The sequence below is a fragment of the Triticum urartu genome, chromosome 7A (genome assembly GCF_056163025.1).
Source record: "Triticum urartu cultivar PI428250 chromosome 7A, HENAU_Tu73, whole genome shotgun sequence".
Lineage (NCBI taxonomy): Eukaryota > Viridiplantae > Streptophyta > Magnoliopsida > Poales > Poaceae > Triticum > Triticum urartu.
The window spans coordinates 9,151,913-9,168,140 of record NC_141879.1 but is presented as its reverse complement, the minus strand read 5'-3'; the positions used below and the strand labels follow the sequence as shown (position 1 = coordinate 9,168,140).

The 16,228-nt window shown below is 44.1% G+C and overlaps 1 long non-coding RNA gene across 1 annotated transcript; it reads right to left on the bottom strand.

Annotated features, from left to right (window-relative positions):
* Nucleotides 1–798: 798 nt before the first annotated feature.
* LOC147956834 (uncharacterized) lies at nucleotides 799–3,289 on the bottom strand. Its single transcript, XR_015612139.1, has 4 exons — nucleotides 3,016–3,289; nucleotides 1,986–2,211; nucleotides 1,802–1,901; nucleotides 799–1,626 (listed from the first exon to the last, which is right to left on the bottom strand). It is a non-coding gene; the product is annotated as an uncharacterized LOC147956834 (long non-coding RNA).
* Between the last annotated feature and the right edge of the window lie 12,939 nt (nucleotides 3,290–16,228).

The window sequence follows — 16,228 nt, the reverse complement described above, 5'->3', positions numbered from 1 at the left end:
AATAAACCTGAAGTAATAGAAGCAGCAAGCAAACCAAGCTAGACTAACAATTGTAGGAGCAGCAAGCAAACCAACCTAAATTGATATTGCATGCAAAAATTCTCAACCAACACGTTGCAGTGGGAGAAAAAATATATCGGACGCACCTAGCTCACTACCCAATTCCCTCTATTTGAACTACCATGCTGAATCTCAATAGGCACTCTTCCTGGAATAGGCAAGGCAAAATGAAAATATGACTCCTGGAGAGAACTTCAATATCCTGTAGTAAACACAAGATACCTACAAAATTAGTTGAGAAATGGCGTTGCTACATGTTGTTATCTGAATCATAGATTGTAGAAGTCACAAAACAGCACTCATGTCTTCTGGTGCCATCTCCTTTAGATGAGTACTGCTCTCGAGTGAAAGGGCTGTGGTTGGATAGGAAAGAGAACACAAAAAAGTTTGATCAATTGCAACCTCTACAATGCTTCTGTCACAAAATAACACAAACATATGAATTCGGACACATTTTCATTTTAAGTCCTGACAAATCTCTACTGCGGCATGTTGGAACATGTCATTCCTATTATTTATAACAGCCATTAAACATCCATATATTAGAGAAAGAAATGAATACACTCTGAACTGGTGATGTGCTCATTGGTTCAACTATCAATACTTTCTTGTCTTTACACTTACGCAATTAGGAAAAATAATAATGTATATTTTCTTAATCCTACAAGATATGTGGTTATGGTTATGGTTTCTTATTTTTCATCAAAATCTCGAATGGAAGGCAATTATCACCACAACTATCGCAACATCTGCTAAATTACCAACAACCTGCATTACAAATAATTATATAGTACCACCCTAGCAAATCCAGTTATTACTACTTCACAAATCCAATTACCTTTAAATGGGTCTGACATTCTTGCTCGTTATTGGAACCAGTCACTTTGTGTGCACTATCAACTACAGAAGCTCATTCACAGATTTCTCGAGAGAGCAGAACCAATCTATTAGGAGGTAAAAAAACCACACTCGGCAAGGAAAGTATGTCAATTGTTGCACGGAATTTGCTTGGCTTGAGTTTATACAGAGGTAGCCCTTGAGCGGTTAATTCCGGTTCGCAGCCAAGTGTGCAGCTCGTCGATTATGAGGTTGCAGGTTCCGATGCAGTCGCTTGCCTTGCCATTGAAAACCCTACTGTTTCTCTACTTCCAAATCTGCCACCAAATGAGCATGCAAAAGGCCGAGAAATCTTTACGGTGATGCACAGCGATGTTATCAAGAATATGTAGCCATCACTGTAGCAGGGAATGAGTGCCATAGCTTGGTCGTAGGTAATTGAATTTCATCAGAAAAAATCCCCAAACAGCAGCAGAAAAACAGAAGGTTGCAAATAAGTGTACCGTAGACTCAAACCGCATAATCCTGTTTGCTGATGGATTTGCTAATTTTTTGGCGCACAATGGATCAACCACCACTGCTAAATATGCCTCTTCTTGGCCAACATCTCGTTCATTTCGGCCAGCATCAGCCTTCGGCGTGCCATCCTCAACCACCACAACCTCCTCCTCCTCCTTTACCTCATCAACAAGATGCACCTTTTCTAGGGCCTTCTTCATGCTCGCATCACTTCACAAAAAATTCCTAGGTCAGCTAATTTGCATAAAGCATGAAATCTATAGAAAGTCCAATGTGTTATGGTGAAAAAATAACACATCAGAAATCTAGAAAGAATGACAGGTTTGATGTTTTAACTAATCGATTGCATTCAAAAGAAAAATGAATAACATAAAAGACTATTTACCTTCTTCGAGTAGTACAGAAGAACATAATATTCAGTATAGAGAGGGCGACGCATCACTCGCCGCCTTTTTTCCCGAGGACTACAGCGCGCTTACGCCGGCCTGGACCACTTTATAAAACTCAGAACTATACAAAGGCAAACTATATGGTGGGATTAATAGAAAAGTAAATGAAGGGAAAATTACAATCTCACAAATAGTTGATACAACATAGTGCTCCAATCCATAAGAGCCCTTCATTAATTTCATTTGAATACCCGTTGGACCAAAATATATAAGATCATCAACAATCTTGCTAGCAGTAATGTGCAATTCCTCATAAACATCCCAGAAGAGCTTGGAGTTCCTTCGCTTCCATATATTCCACATGACCGCAATAAGCACAATAGAGTGAATATTGTTGAAATAATTTCTTCCCAGAGATCTTAGACTGAATCAACATTGAGTGGATGAAAACTTTAAAGTTCAGACTACAACAAGGCTAGGGAGGAGGAGCTGATTAACATATGAGCAATATTCTCTAATTCATCACAGAAAGGACAATTGGCTGATTGGCATATGTGCACTATACAATCTCACCGTCTATTACCACTTTACCTATCAAATTGAGTAGCAATATTACTATTAGCAGCAATAGGCAGTGTATATCAGGACCAATCAGCAGCATACATGTATCAGTAGCAGGATTATGAAGCAGTCAGCCACACCATGTTCTCATCACAACATGGCCAATAAAAAGAATCTACCCAGCACTGAATCAATAATATGACTTTACAGATTAGAGAAGAGCCAATAATATGGTAGGTGCACTTGATTTATGATTCTTCTACCTGTTAGTGCTAAGCAAACAGCGCACTATGAAGGACCGTGGCATAGTGATGGCGACCAAAACGGCATCACGGTGCTAGACGGGAGGCTGTGACATGTGAGGTTCCGGATGTGATGGAGCAGATAGATTTTGAAGAACGACCGCAACTGGATCATGACTTGGGGCGAGGGATCCGTGGTGGTCGTTCTCGTCCACCACGACGGCTCTCCCCATCGCTCGTCCATGGCATCGGCAGCCTCCCAGTGCTTATCTATTTTGTTGGTCGCCTCCACCAACACGGCGCCCCTCCCCGTGCTCCTACCACGCCGCCACACACGTCCAACGCCGAATCTCTATCGCCTCTGTCAATCTCGATCTGGTGGGAAGTAATTGTGAGAGAAAACTGACCTGAGGGAGGGAGTACCGGAGCCGCCGCCGGACCAGCAGTAGGTAGTCGCGCAGTCCCTATTTTCCCTTCTCTTCTCTCCATCCCACCTCGTCTCCCTCCCTCTTCTCTTCCTCCGAGAAGACCGAGTCACCATGGCCATGGACCGCCACCGCCTCGGGCCTCCACTACACACCGCTGTGCTGGATCGCCTCGCCGATCTCCGCCGCTCCCCACCTCCCGCAGCCCTTCCACCGACGGGAGCGCCGCCGCTCGATCTGAAAAATGTCGAACCTTATTTTTTTTCCGAATTCATCAGAGATTGCGGGTTGAATAGGCAAAACAGTAGGGTCTTTTATGCAAAAAGTGCACGACGTACGACCAGCAGCAATCGCTGGTTTATTAGTAGGTAGATATAATACTCCTTGTTTGTCGGTTGTCGCTGTGTATGATATAATACTCCTTGTGCGGGGCGGAGGGAGATGGCAGATGGGGACGGCCACCGGGCGGGAGACGATCGGGTTTTTTTTTCTGATTTTTTTTTAAACTATGATGATTTTTATAGCAAATTCGGAAACTATACATCTTAATGCAGAAAAATCAAAAGTATCACCCTGTCGGCCTCATGTTGGTTGAAGAGAGACTTTTCGGCCAACCGTTGGCTAAAAAAGACTTTTCGGCGAACCGTTGGCCAAAAAGAACTATTCGGCCAACCGTTGGCCAAAAAGGACTATGATGTATTAGGATGTATAGTTTCCGAATTTGCTATAAAAATCTTCATAGTTTCAAAAAAAAATCCTTTTTTTCTTTCAAGTTTCGCTTCCAAAAGCAGGACCTGTCGCTCGGGGGTGAGGTGTCAAACCTTTTTTCACTTGCACTGTTTTGTCTTAACTTCCAGAAGGAGGGACCCGTCATCATGCGCACACGCCGTTGTATTCTAGATACATACATTTACGTAGTCAATCAGCAGCGAGAAGCAATCACCAAGTGGACAAATCTTTTGAGGCCTGCATCGATGCTCGCGTGCGGAAGAGGGTGACGGATTAGAAAACAGAAAGAAATCTTCCATGCGTTTCTAGCCTCAATGCATCATACGCCACATCATAGGCAGATCGATCCGTTGTTTCTTGGGCTGCCTCCTGGGGGCTCCGTCTGCTCATCCGCATCCATGGGATACACTCTCTTCGGCACCCGTGCTCCTCTCTCCCGAGCCAGTGTTTACGAGACTATGACATTGCTGAAGAATTCCACAACCGATGCAACACGGATCAAGAAGGTCAAGCGCCCTCGGATGGGATTTAGATCTAACTTTCCCGTGGCATCTGCCGTTCAGTTCCAGCAAGTAGTGTTTGGTAGTCCAACTGAATTACCATCAAGGAGACTACAGGACTACCACCACATCCCCCTCATACCTCATACTAGACCTGTCACAATTTGACCGTACAAAACTGCTCACCATCTCAAAGATGAATTTGAAAAACAAATCAAAGAACTATTGATTGGGTATGTTTGGATGTAGTATAGTGCTTTCGCTTCACTTGTTTTGCTAGTCAGGAAGAATAAAGAGGGCGTCTGGAGAATGGTGGTGTATTACTCGAAAAGTAAATTTCCTTTGCTAGAAAATGATGAAATTTTGATTGAATTAGCAGGAGGTAGTTGGTTCTCCAAGTTAGATCTTAAGGCTGGATACCACCAAATTAGATTACCCCCAGCAGAGGGGTATAAAACTGCCACCCATGCCCACCATGGACATTTTGAATTCACAGTTATGGTATTTGGTCTTATTGGAGATCTTGGTACCTTCTAAGTAACCATGAACAGGGCACTGGATGTGTTGGGTAACGTAGTAATTTCAAAATTTTCTTACACACACGCAGGATCATGGTGATGCATAGCAACGAGAGGGGAGAGTGTGTCCACATACCCTCGTAGACCGAAAGCGGAAGCGTTAGCACAACGCGGTTGATGTAGTCGTATGTCTTCACGATCCGACCGATCCAAGTACCGAACGTACGACACCTCCGATTTCAGCACACGTTCAGCTCGATGACGTCCCGCGAACTCCGATCCAGCAGAGCTTCACGGGAGAGTTCCGTCAGCACGACGGTGTGATGACGGTGATGATGTTGCTACCGACGCAGGGCTTCGTCTAAGCACCGCTACGTTATGATCGAGGTGGAATATGGTGGAGGAGGGCACCGCACACGGCTGGGAGAGATCAACAGATCAACTTGTGTGTCTGGAGGTGCCCCTGCCCCCGTATATAAAGGAGCAAGGGAGGAGGAGGCCGGCCCTCATAGGGCGCGCCCAAGTGTGGAGTCCTACTAGGACTCCCTAGTCCTAGTAGGATTCCACCTCCCACATGGAATAGGAAAAAGGGAAGGGAGAAGGAGAAGGAAGGAAGGGGGCGCCCCCCTCCCTAGTCCAATTCGGACCAGTCCAAGGGGAGGGGTGCGGCCACCCTTTGAGGCCTTTCTCTCCTTTCCCCTATGGCCCATTAAGGCCCAATACGAATTCCCGTAACTCTCTGGTACTCCCAAAAATACCCGAATCACTCGGAACCTTTCCGATGTTCGAATATAGTCGTCCAATATATCGATCTTTACGTCTCAACCATTTCGAGACTCCTCGTCATGTCCCCGATCTCATCCGGGACTCTGAACTACCTTCGGTACATCAAATCACATAACTCATAATACAAATCGTCACAGAACGTTAAGCGTGCGGACCCTACGGGTTCGAGAACTATGTAGACATGACCGCGACACGTCTCCGGTCAATAAACAATAGTGGAACCTGGATGCTCATATTGGCTCCCACATATTCTACGAAGATCTTTATCGGTCAAATCGCATAACAACATACGTTGTTCCCTTTCTCATCGGTATGTTACTTTGCCCGAGATTTGATCGTCGGTATCTCAATACCTAGCTCAATCTCGTTACCGGCAAGTCTCTTTACTCGTTCCGTAATGCATCACCCCGCAACTAACTCATTAGTCACATTGCTTGCAAGGCTTATAGTGATGTGCATTACCGAGAGGGCCCAGAGATACCTCTCGGACAATCGGAGTGACAAATCCTAATCTCGATCTATGGCAACTCAACAAGTACCATCGGAGACACCTGTAGAGCACCTTTATAATCACCCAGTTACATTGTGACGTTTGGTAGCACACAAAGTGTTCCTCCGGTATTCGGGAGTTGCATAATCTCATAGTCATAGGAACATGTATAAGTCATGAAGAAAGCAATAGCAACATACTAAACGATCAAATGCTAAGCTAACGGAATGGGTCAAGTCAATCACATCATTCTCTAATGATGTGATCCCGTTAATCAAATGACAGCTCATGTCTATGGCTAGGAAACTTAACCATCTTTGATTCAACGAGCTAGTCAAGTAGAGGCATACTAGTGACATTATGTTTGTCTATGTATTCACACATGTATCAAGTTTCTGAAGGGCTTCGTAGTAATTTCAAAAAAATTCCTACGCACACGCAAGATCATGTGATGCATAGCAACGAGATGGGAGAGTGTTGTCTACGTACCCACGCAGACCGACTGCGGAAGCGTTGACGCAACGTAGAGGAGGTAGTCGTACGTCTTCACGATCCAACCGATCAAGCACCGAAACTACGGCACCTCCGAGTTCGAGCACACGTTCAGCTCGATGACGATCCCCGGACTCCGATCCAGCAAAGTGTCGGGGAAGAGTTCCGTCAGCACGACGGCGTGGTGACGATCTTGATGCACTATAGCAGCAGGGCTTCGCCTAAACTCCGCTACAGTATTATCGAGGACTATGGTGGCTGGGGGCACCGCACACGGCTAAGGAATAGATCATGTGGATCAACTTGTGTGTTTCTGGGGTGCCTCTGCCTCAGTATATAAAGGATTAGAGGGGGGCAGGCTGGCCGGCCACAGGAGGCACGCCAGGAGAGTCCTACTCCCTCTGGGAGTAGGATTCCCCCCCCCCAATCCTAGTTGGAATAGGATTCGCGGAGGGGGAAAAGAGAAAGAGGGGGCCGGCCACCTCTCCTAGTCCTAATAGGACTAGGGGAAGAGGGAGGCGCGCAGCCCATATAGGGCTGCCTCTTCTCTTTTCCACTAAGGCCCATCATGGCCCATTTAGCTCCCGGGGGGTTCCGGTAACCTTCCCGGTACTCCGGTAAAATCCCGATTTCACCCGGAACACTTCCGATATCCAAACAGAGGCTTCCAATATATCAATCTTTACGTCTCGACCATTTCGAGACTCCTCGTCATGTCCGTGATCTCATCCGGGACTCCGAACAACCTTCGGTACATCAAAATGCATAAACTCATAATATAACTATCATCGTAACCTTAAGCGTGCGGACCCTACAGGTTCGAGAACAATGTAGACATGACCGAGACACGTCTCCGGTCAATAACCAATAGCGGGACCTGGATGCCCATATTGGCTCCTACATATTCTACGAAGATCTTTATCGGTCAGACCGCATAACAACATACGTTGTTCCCTTTGTCATCGGTATGTTACTTGCCCGAGATTTGATCGTCGGTATCCAATACCTAGTTCAATCTCGTTACCGGCAAGTCTCTTTACTCGTTCTGTAATACATCATCCCGCAACTAACTCATTAGTTGCAATGCTTGCAAGGCTTATGTGATGTGTATTACCGAGAGGGCCCAGAGATACCTCTCCGACAATCGGAGTGACAAATCCTAATCTCGAAATACGCCAACCCAACATCTACCTTTGGAGACACCTGTAATGCTCCTTTATAATCACCCAGTTACGTTGTGACGTTTGGTAGCACCCAAAGTGTTCCTCCGGCAAACGGGAGTTGCATAATCTCATAGTTATAGGAACATGTATAAGTCATGAAGAAAGCAATAGCAACATACTAAACGATCGGGTGCTAAGCTAATGGAATGGGTCATGTCAATCAGATCATTCAACTAATGATGTGACCTCGTTAATCAAATAACAACTCATTGTTCATGGTTAGGCAACATAACCATCTTTGATTAACGAGCTAGTCAAGTAGAGGCATACTAGTGACACTTTGTTTGTTTATGTATTCACACATGTATTATGTTTCCGGTTAATACAATTCTAGCATGAATAATAAACATTTATCATGATTATAAGGAAATAAATAATAACTTTATTATTGCCTCTAGGGCATATTTCCTTCAGTCTCCCACTTGCACTAGAGTCAATAATCTAGATTACACCGTAATGATTCTTACACCCATGGAGTCTTGGTGCTGATCATGTTTTGCTCGTGGAAGAGGCTTAGTCAATGGGTCTGCAACATTCAGATCCGTATGTATCTTGCAAATTTCTATGTCTCCCACCTGGACTAGATCCCGGATGGAATTGAAGTGTCTCTTGATGTGCTTGGTTCTCTTGTGAAATCTGGATTCCTTTGCCAAGGCAATTGCACCAGTATTGTCACAAAAGATTTTCATTGGACCCGATGCACTAGGTATGACACCTAGATCGGATATGAACTCCTTCATCCAGACTCCTTCATTCGCTGCTTCCGAAGCAGCTATGTACTCCGCTTCACATGTAGATCCTGCTACGACGCTTTGTTTAGAACTGCACCAACTGACAGCTCCACCGTTTAATGTAAACACGTATCCGGTTTGCGATTTAGAATCGTCCGGATCAGTGTCAAAGCTTGCATCAACGTAACCTTTTACGACGAGCTCTTTGTCACCTCCATATACGAGAAGCATATCCTTAGTCCTTTTCAGGTATTTCAGGATGTTCTTGACCGTTGTCCAGTGATCCACTCCTGGATTACTTTGGTACCTCCCTGCTAGACTTATAGCAAGGCACACATCAGGTCTGGTACACAGCATTGCATACATGATAGATCCTATTGCTGATGCATAGGGAACATCTTTCATATTCTCTCTATCTTCTGTAGTGGTCGGGCATTGAGTCTTACTCAATTTCACACCTTGTAACACAGGCAAGAATCCTTTCTTTGCTTGATCCATTTTGAACTTCTTCAAAATTTTGTCAAGGTATGTTGTTTGTGAAAGTCCAATCAAGCGTCTTGATCTATCTCTATAGATCTTAATGCCTAATATGTAAGCAGCTTCACCGAGGTCTTTCATTGAAAAACTCTTATTCAAGTATCCCTTTATGCTATCTAGAAATTCTATATCATTTCCAATTAACAATATGTCATCCACATATAATATCAGAAATGCTACAGAGCTCCCACTCACTTTCTTGTAAATACAGGCTTCTCCAAAAGTCTGTATAAAACCAAATGCTTTGATCACACTATCAAAACGTTTATTCCAACTCCGAGAGGCTTGCACCAGTCCATAAATGGATCGCTGGAGCTTGCACACTTTGTTAGCTCCCTTTGGATCGACAAAACCTTCTGGTTGCATCATATACAACTCTTCTTCCAGAAATCCATTCAGGAATGCAGTTTTGACATCCATTTGCCAAATTTCATAATCATAAAATGCGGCAATTGCTAACATGATTCGGACAGACTTAAGCATCGCTACGGGTGAGAAGGTCTCATCGTAGTCAACCCCTTGAACTTGCCGAAAACCTTTCGCGACAAGTCGAGCCTTGTAGACAGTAATATTACCGTCGGCGTCAGTCTTCTTCTTGAAGATCCATTTATTCTCAATTGCTTGCCGATCATCGGGCAAGTCAACCAAAGTCCATACTTTGTTCTCATACATGGATCCCATCTCAGATTTCATGGCTTCAAGCCACTTTGCGGAATCTGGGCTCACCATCACTTCTTCATAGTTCGTAGGTTCATCATGATCTAGTAGCATGACTTCCAGAACGGGATTACCGTACCACTCTGGCGCGGATCTTACTCTGGTTGATCTACGAGGTTCAGTAGTATCTTGTTCTGAAGTTTCATGATCATTACCATTGACTTCCTCACTAACTGGTGTAGGTGTCACAGAAACAGTTTTCTGTGATGTACTACTTTCCAATAAGGGAGCAGGTACAGTTACCTCGTCAAGTTCTACTTTCCTCCCACTCACTTCTTTCGAGAGAAACTCCTTCTCCAGAAAGTTTCCGAATTTAGCAACAAAAGTCTTGCCTTCGGATCTGTGATAGAAGGTGTATCCAATAGTTTCCTTTGGATATCCTATGAAGACACATTTCTCCGATTTGGGTTCGAGCTTATCAGGTTGAAGCTTTTTCACATAAGCATCGCAGCCCCAAACTTTTAGAAACGACAACTTTGGTTTCTTGCCAAACCATAGTTCATAAGGCGTCGTCTCAACGGATTTTGATGGTGCCCTATTTAACGTGAATGCGGCCGTGTCTAGAGCGCATCCCCAAAACGATAGCGGTAAATCAGTAAGAGACATCATAGATCGCACCATATCCAGTAAAGTACGATTACGACGTTCGGACACACCATTACGCTGTGGTGTTCCGGGTGGCATGAGTTGCGAAACTATTCCACAATTTTTCAAATGTACACCAAACTCGTAACTCAAATATTCTCCTCCACGATCAGATCGTAGAAACTTTATTTTCTTGTTACGATGATTTTCAACTTCACTCTGAAATTCTTTGAACTTTTCAAATGTTTCAGACTTATGTTTCATTAAGTAGATATACCCATATCTGCTTAAATCATCTGTGAAGGTGAGAAAATAACGATATCCGCCACGAGCCTCAATATTCATCGGACCACATACATCTGTATGTATGATCTCCAACAAATCTGTTGCTCTCTCCATAGTTCCGTAGAACGGTGTTTTAGTCATCTTGCCCATGAGGCACGGTTCGCAAGTACCAAGTGATTCATAATCAAGTGGTTCCAAAAGTCCATCAGAATGGAGTTTCTTCATGCGCTTTACACCGATATGACCTAAACGGCAGTGCCACAAATAAGTTGCACTCTCATTATCAACTCTGCATCTTTTGGCTTCAACATTATGAATATGTGTGTTACTACTATCGAGATTCAACAAGAATAGACCACTCTTCAAGGGTGCATGACCATAAAAGATATTACTCATATAAATAGAACAACCATTATTCTCTGATTTAAATGAATAACCGTCTCGCATCAAACAAGATCCAGATATAATGTTCATGCTTAACGCTGGCACCAAATAACAATTATTTAGGTCTAATACTAATCCCGAAGGTAGATGTAGAGGTAGCGTGCCGACTGCGATCACATCGACTTTGGAACCGTTTCCCACGCGCATCGTCACCTCGTCCTTAACCAATCTTCGCTTGATCCGTAGTCCCTGTTTCGAGTTGCAAATATTAGCAACAGAGCCAGTATCAAATACCCAGGTGCTACTGCGAGCATTAGTAAGGTACACATCAATAACATGTATATCACATATACCTTTGTTCACCTTGCCATCCTTCTTATCCGCCAAATACTTGGGGCAGTTCCGCTTCCAGTGACCAGTCTGCTTGCAATAGAAGCACTCAGTTTCAGGCTTAGGTCCAGGCTTGGGTTTCTTCTCTTGAGTAGCAACTTACTTGCCGTTCTTTTTGAAGTTCCCCTTCTTCTTCCCTTTGCCCTTTTTCTTGAAACTAGTGGTCTTGTTAACCATCAACACTTGATGCTCCTTCTTGATTTCTACCTCCGCAGCTTTCAGCATCGCGAAGAGCTCGGGAATAGTCTTGTTCATCCCTTGCATATTATAGTTCATCACGAAGCTCTTGTAGCTTGGTGGCAGTGATTGAAGAATTCTGTCAATGACGCTATCATCTGGAAGATTAACTCCCAATTGAATCAAGTGATTATTATACCCAGAAATTTTGAGTATATGCTCACTGACAGAACTGTTCTCCTCCATCTTGCAGCTATAGAACTTATTGGAGACTTCATATCTCCCAATCCAGGCATTTTCTTGAAATATTAACTTCAACTCCTGGAACATCTCATATGCTCCATGACGTTCAAAACGTCGTTGAAGTCCCGATTCTAAGCCGTAAAGCATGGCACACTGAACTATCGAGTAGTCATCAGCTTTGCTCTGCCAGACGTTCATAACATCCGGCGTTGCTCCTGCAGCAGGCCTGGCACCCAGCGGTGCTTCCAGGACGTAATTCTTCTGTGCAGCAATGAGGATAATCCTCAAGTTACGGACCCAGTCCGTGTAATTGCTACCATCATCTTTCAACTTTGCTTTCTCAAGGAACGCATTAAAATTCAACGGAACAACAACATGAGCCATCTATCTACAATCAAACATAAACAAGCAAGATACTAATCAGGTACTAAGTTTCATGATAAATTTAAGTTCAGTTAATCAAATTAATTAAAGAACTCCCACTTAGATAGACATGCTTCTAATCCTCTAAGTGATTACGTGATCCAAATCAACTAAACCATAACCGATCATCACGTGAGATGGAGTAGTTTTCAATGGTGAACATCGTTTATGTTGATCATATCTACTATATGATTCACGCTCGACCTTTCGGTCTCCGTGTTCCGAGGCCATATCTGCATATGCTAGGCTCGTCAAGTTTAACCTGAGTATTCTGCGTGTGCAAAACTGGCTTGCACCCGTTGTAGATGGACGTAGAGCTTATCACACCCGATCATCACGTGGTGTCTGGGCACGACGAACTTTGGCAACGGTGCATACTCAGGGAGAACACTTCTTGATAATTTAGTGAGAGATCATCTTATAATGCTACCGTCAATCAAAGCAAGATAAGATGCATAAAAGGATAAACATCACATGCAATCAATATAAGTGATATGATATGGCCATCATCATCTCGTGCTTGTGATCTCCATCTCCGAAGCACCGTCGTGATCACCATCGTCACCGGCGTGACACCTTGATCTCCATCGTAGCATCGTTGTCGTCTCGCCAAGCTTGTGCTTCCACGACTATCACTACCGCTTAGTAATAAAGTAAAGCATTACATCGCGATTTCATTGCATACAATAAAACGACAACCATAAGGCTCCTGCCAGTTGCCGATAACTCGGTTACAAAACATGATCATCTCATACAATAAAATTCAGCATCATGTCTTGACCATATCACATCACAACATGCCCTGCAAAAACATGTTAGACGTCTTCTACTTTGTTGTTGCAAGTTTTACGTGGCTGCTACGGGCTTAAGCAAGAACCAATCTCACCTACGCATCAAAACCACAACGATAGTTTGTCAAATAGACTCCGTTTTAACCTTCGCAAGGACCGGGCGTAGACATACTTGGTTCAACTAAAGTTGGAGAGACAGTCGCCCGCAAGCCACCTATGTGCAAAGCACGTCGGGGGAACCGGTCTCGCGTAAGCGTATGCGTAATGTTGGTCCGGGTCGTCTCGTCCAACAATGCCGCCGAACCAAAGTATGACATGCTGGTAGGCAGTATGACTTATATCGCCAACAACTCACTTGTGTTCTACTCGTGCATATAACATCAACATAAATAACCAGGCTCTGATGCCACTGAAGGGTTTCGTAGTAATTTCAAAAAATTTCCTACGCACACACAAGATCATGTGATGCATAGCAACGAGATGGGAGAGTGTTGTCTACGTACCCACGCAGACCGACTGCGGAAGCGTTGACGCAACGTAGAGGAAGTAGTCGTACGTCTTCACGATCCAACCGATCAAGCACCGAAACTACGGCACCTCTGAGTTCGAGCACACGTTCAGCTCGATGATGATCCCCGGACTCCGATCCAGCAAAGTGTCGGGGAAGAGTTCCGTCAGCACAACGGTGTGGTGACGATCTTGATGCACTACAGCAGCAGGGCTTCTCCTAAACTCCGCTACAGTATTATCGAGGACTATGGTGGCTGGGGGCACCGCACACGGCTAAGGAATAGATCACGTGGATCAACTTGTGTGTTTCTGGGGTGCCTCTGCCTCAGTATATAAAGGATTAGAGGGGGGAGGCTGGCCGGCCACAGGAGGCGCGCCAGGAGAGTCCTACTCCCTCTAGGAGTAGGATTCCCCCCCAATCCTAGTTGGAATAGGATTCGCGGAGGGGGAAAAGAGAAAGAGGGGGCCGGCCACCTCTCCTAGTCCTAATAGGACTAGGGGAAGAGGGAGGCGCGCAGCCCATGTAGGGCTGCCTCTTCTCTTTTCCACTAAGGCCCATCATGGCCCATTTAGCTCCCGGGGGGTTCCGGTAACCTTCCCGGTACTCCGGTAAAATCCCGATTTCACCCGGAACACTTCCGATATCCAAACATAGGCTTCCAATATATCAATCTTTACGTCTCGACCATTTCGAGACTCCTCGTCATGTCCGTGATCTCATCTAGGACTCCGAACAACCTTCGGTACATCAAAATGCATAAACTCATAATATAACTATCATCGTAACCTTAAGCGTGCGGACCCTACGGGTTCGAGAACAATGTAGACATGACCGAGACACGTCTCCGGTCAATAACCAATAGCGGGACCTGGATGCCCATATTGGCTCCTACATATTCTATGAAGATCTTTATCGGTCAGACCGCATAACAACATACGTTGTTCCCTTTGTCATCGGTATGTTACTTGCCCGAGATTCGATCGTCGGTATCCAATACCTAGTTCAATCTCGTTACCGGCAAGTCTCTTTACTCGTTCTGTAATACATCATCCCGCAACTAACTCATTAGTTGCAATGCTTGCAAGGCTTATGTGATGTGTATTACCGAGAGGGCCCAGAGATACCTCTCCGACAATCGGAGTGACAAATCCTAATCTCGAAATATGCCAACCCAACATCTACCTTTGGAGACACCTGTAATGCTCCTTTATAATCACCCAGTTACGTTGTGACGTTTGGTAGCACCCAAAGTGTTCCTCCGGCAAACGGGAGTTGCATAATCTCATAGTTATAGGAACATGTATAAGTCATGAAGAAAGCAATAGCAACATACTAAACGATCGGGTGCTAAGCTAATGGAATGGGTCATGTCAATCAGATCATTCAACTAATGATGTGACCTCGTTAATCAAATAACAACTCATTGTTCATGGTTAGGAAACATAACCATCTTTGATTAACGAGCTAGTCAAGTAGAGGCATACTAGTGACACTTTGTTTATTTATGTATTCACACATGTACTATGTTTCCGGTTAATACAATTCTAGCATGAATAATAAACATTTATCATGATTATAAGGAAATAAATAATAACTTTATTATTGCCTCTAGGGCATATTTCCTTCAGTTTCCGGTTAATACAATTCTAGCATGAATAATAAACATTTATCATGTAATAAGGAAATAAATAATAACTTTATTATTGCCTCTAGGGCATATTTCCTTCAGGATGCAGTTCACATGATATTCGCATTAGCCTTTTTTATGATATACTTATCTACAGTAAGAACTTGGAAGAGCATCGACTAACAAGCAAAAAAAAACCACTAATAACTGATCACATGAAATGATCTACAACAAATGTTCATAGATTGAAAAGGGGATGGAGATGGAGATGGTGGAGTGCTATTGAAGATGGTGTGGATGAAGATGATCTACATGATGCATTGAGTGTTGGTGATGATGATGGATTTGAATTCCCCTGCCCGGAAAGGTTGGATCTAGGTAGAATCAGCCCACCAGGAGAGAAAATGTGCTCCATTGTCTGCCTCAGTGGCGGAAAACTCCAGAGTAGTTAGGTTAGGGGTTTTCACTCCAGTATAAGACAAGTAGCGCCAAAATGGATACCAATGGAACCCTATGCCCCCCCACACGGCCAGGAGGCGCAACCCAAGTCCAGGTCGCATGGGGGCTACATGGGCCCAATAGTCGACCCCTTGTCATGGTCCATGCCCATTAGCTCTCTTTCTTCATGTTTATTTACTTTAGATTATTTATAAATCAAGAAGACAACATAAAAAATTCTTGGATGATCCAACTAACACATTGGAGATCGTTTTAAGAGTCCATGCAGAAATGGCAATGCAGAGTTCCTACTATAGAAAGGAACCGGACTATTGTGAGGTTAAGGAATCAATCTTTGGTCATACGTGTAGGTATGGACGGTACTAAAGGGTCGATTATGCAGGAACATAACATGTTTCCTTTACTTCCATGCACATATGTGCTGAAATTTCTATATTTAAAGGGGCAAACACATGCATGGTGATGTAAGGAAACATTGCCGAACTACCTCACATATGTAAATTGTTGTGTGTTTGGGCTTTGATCATGTGTCCCAAACAATTTCAATACTTCGTGTTAGTAGTGGATAATGAGGGGGGCTTCTTGATCACACATAAT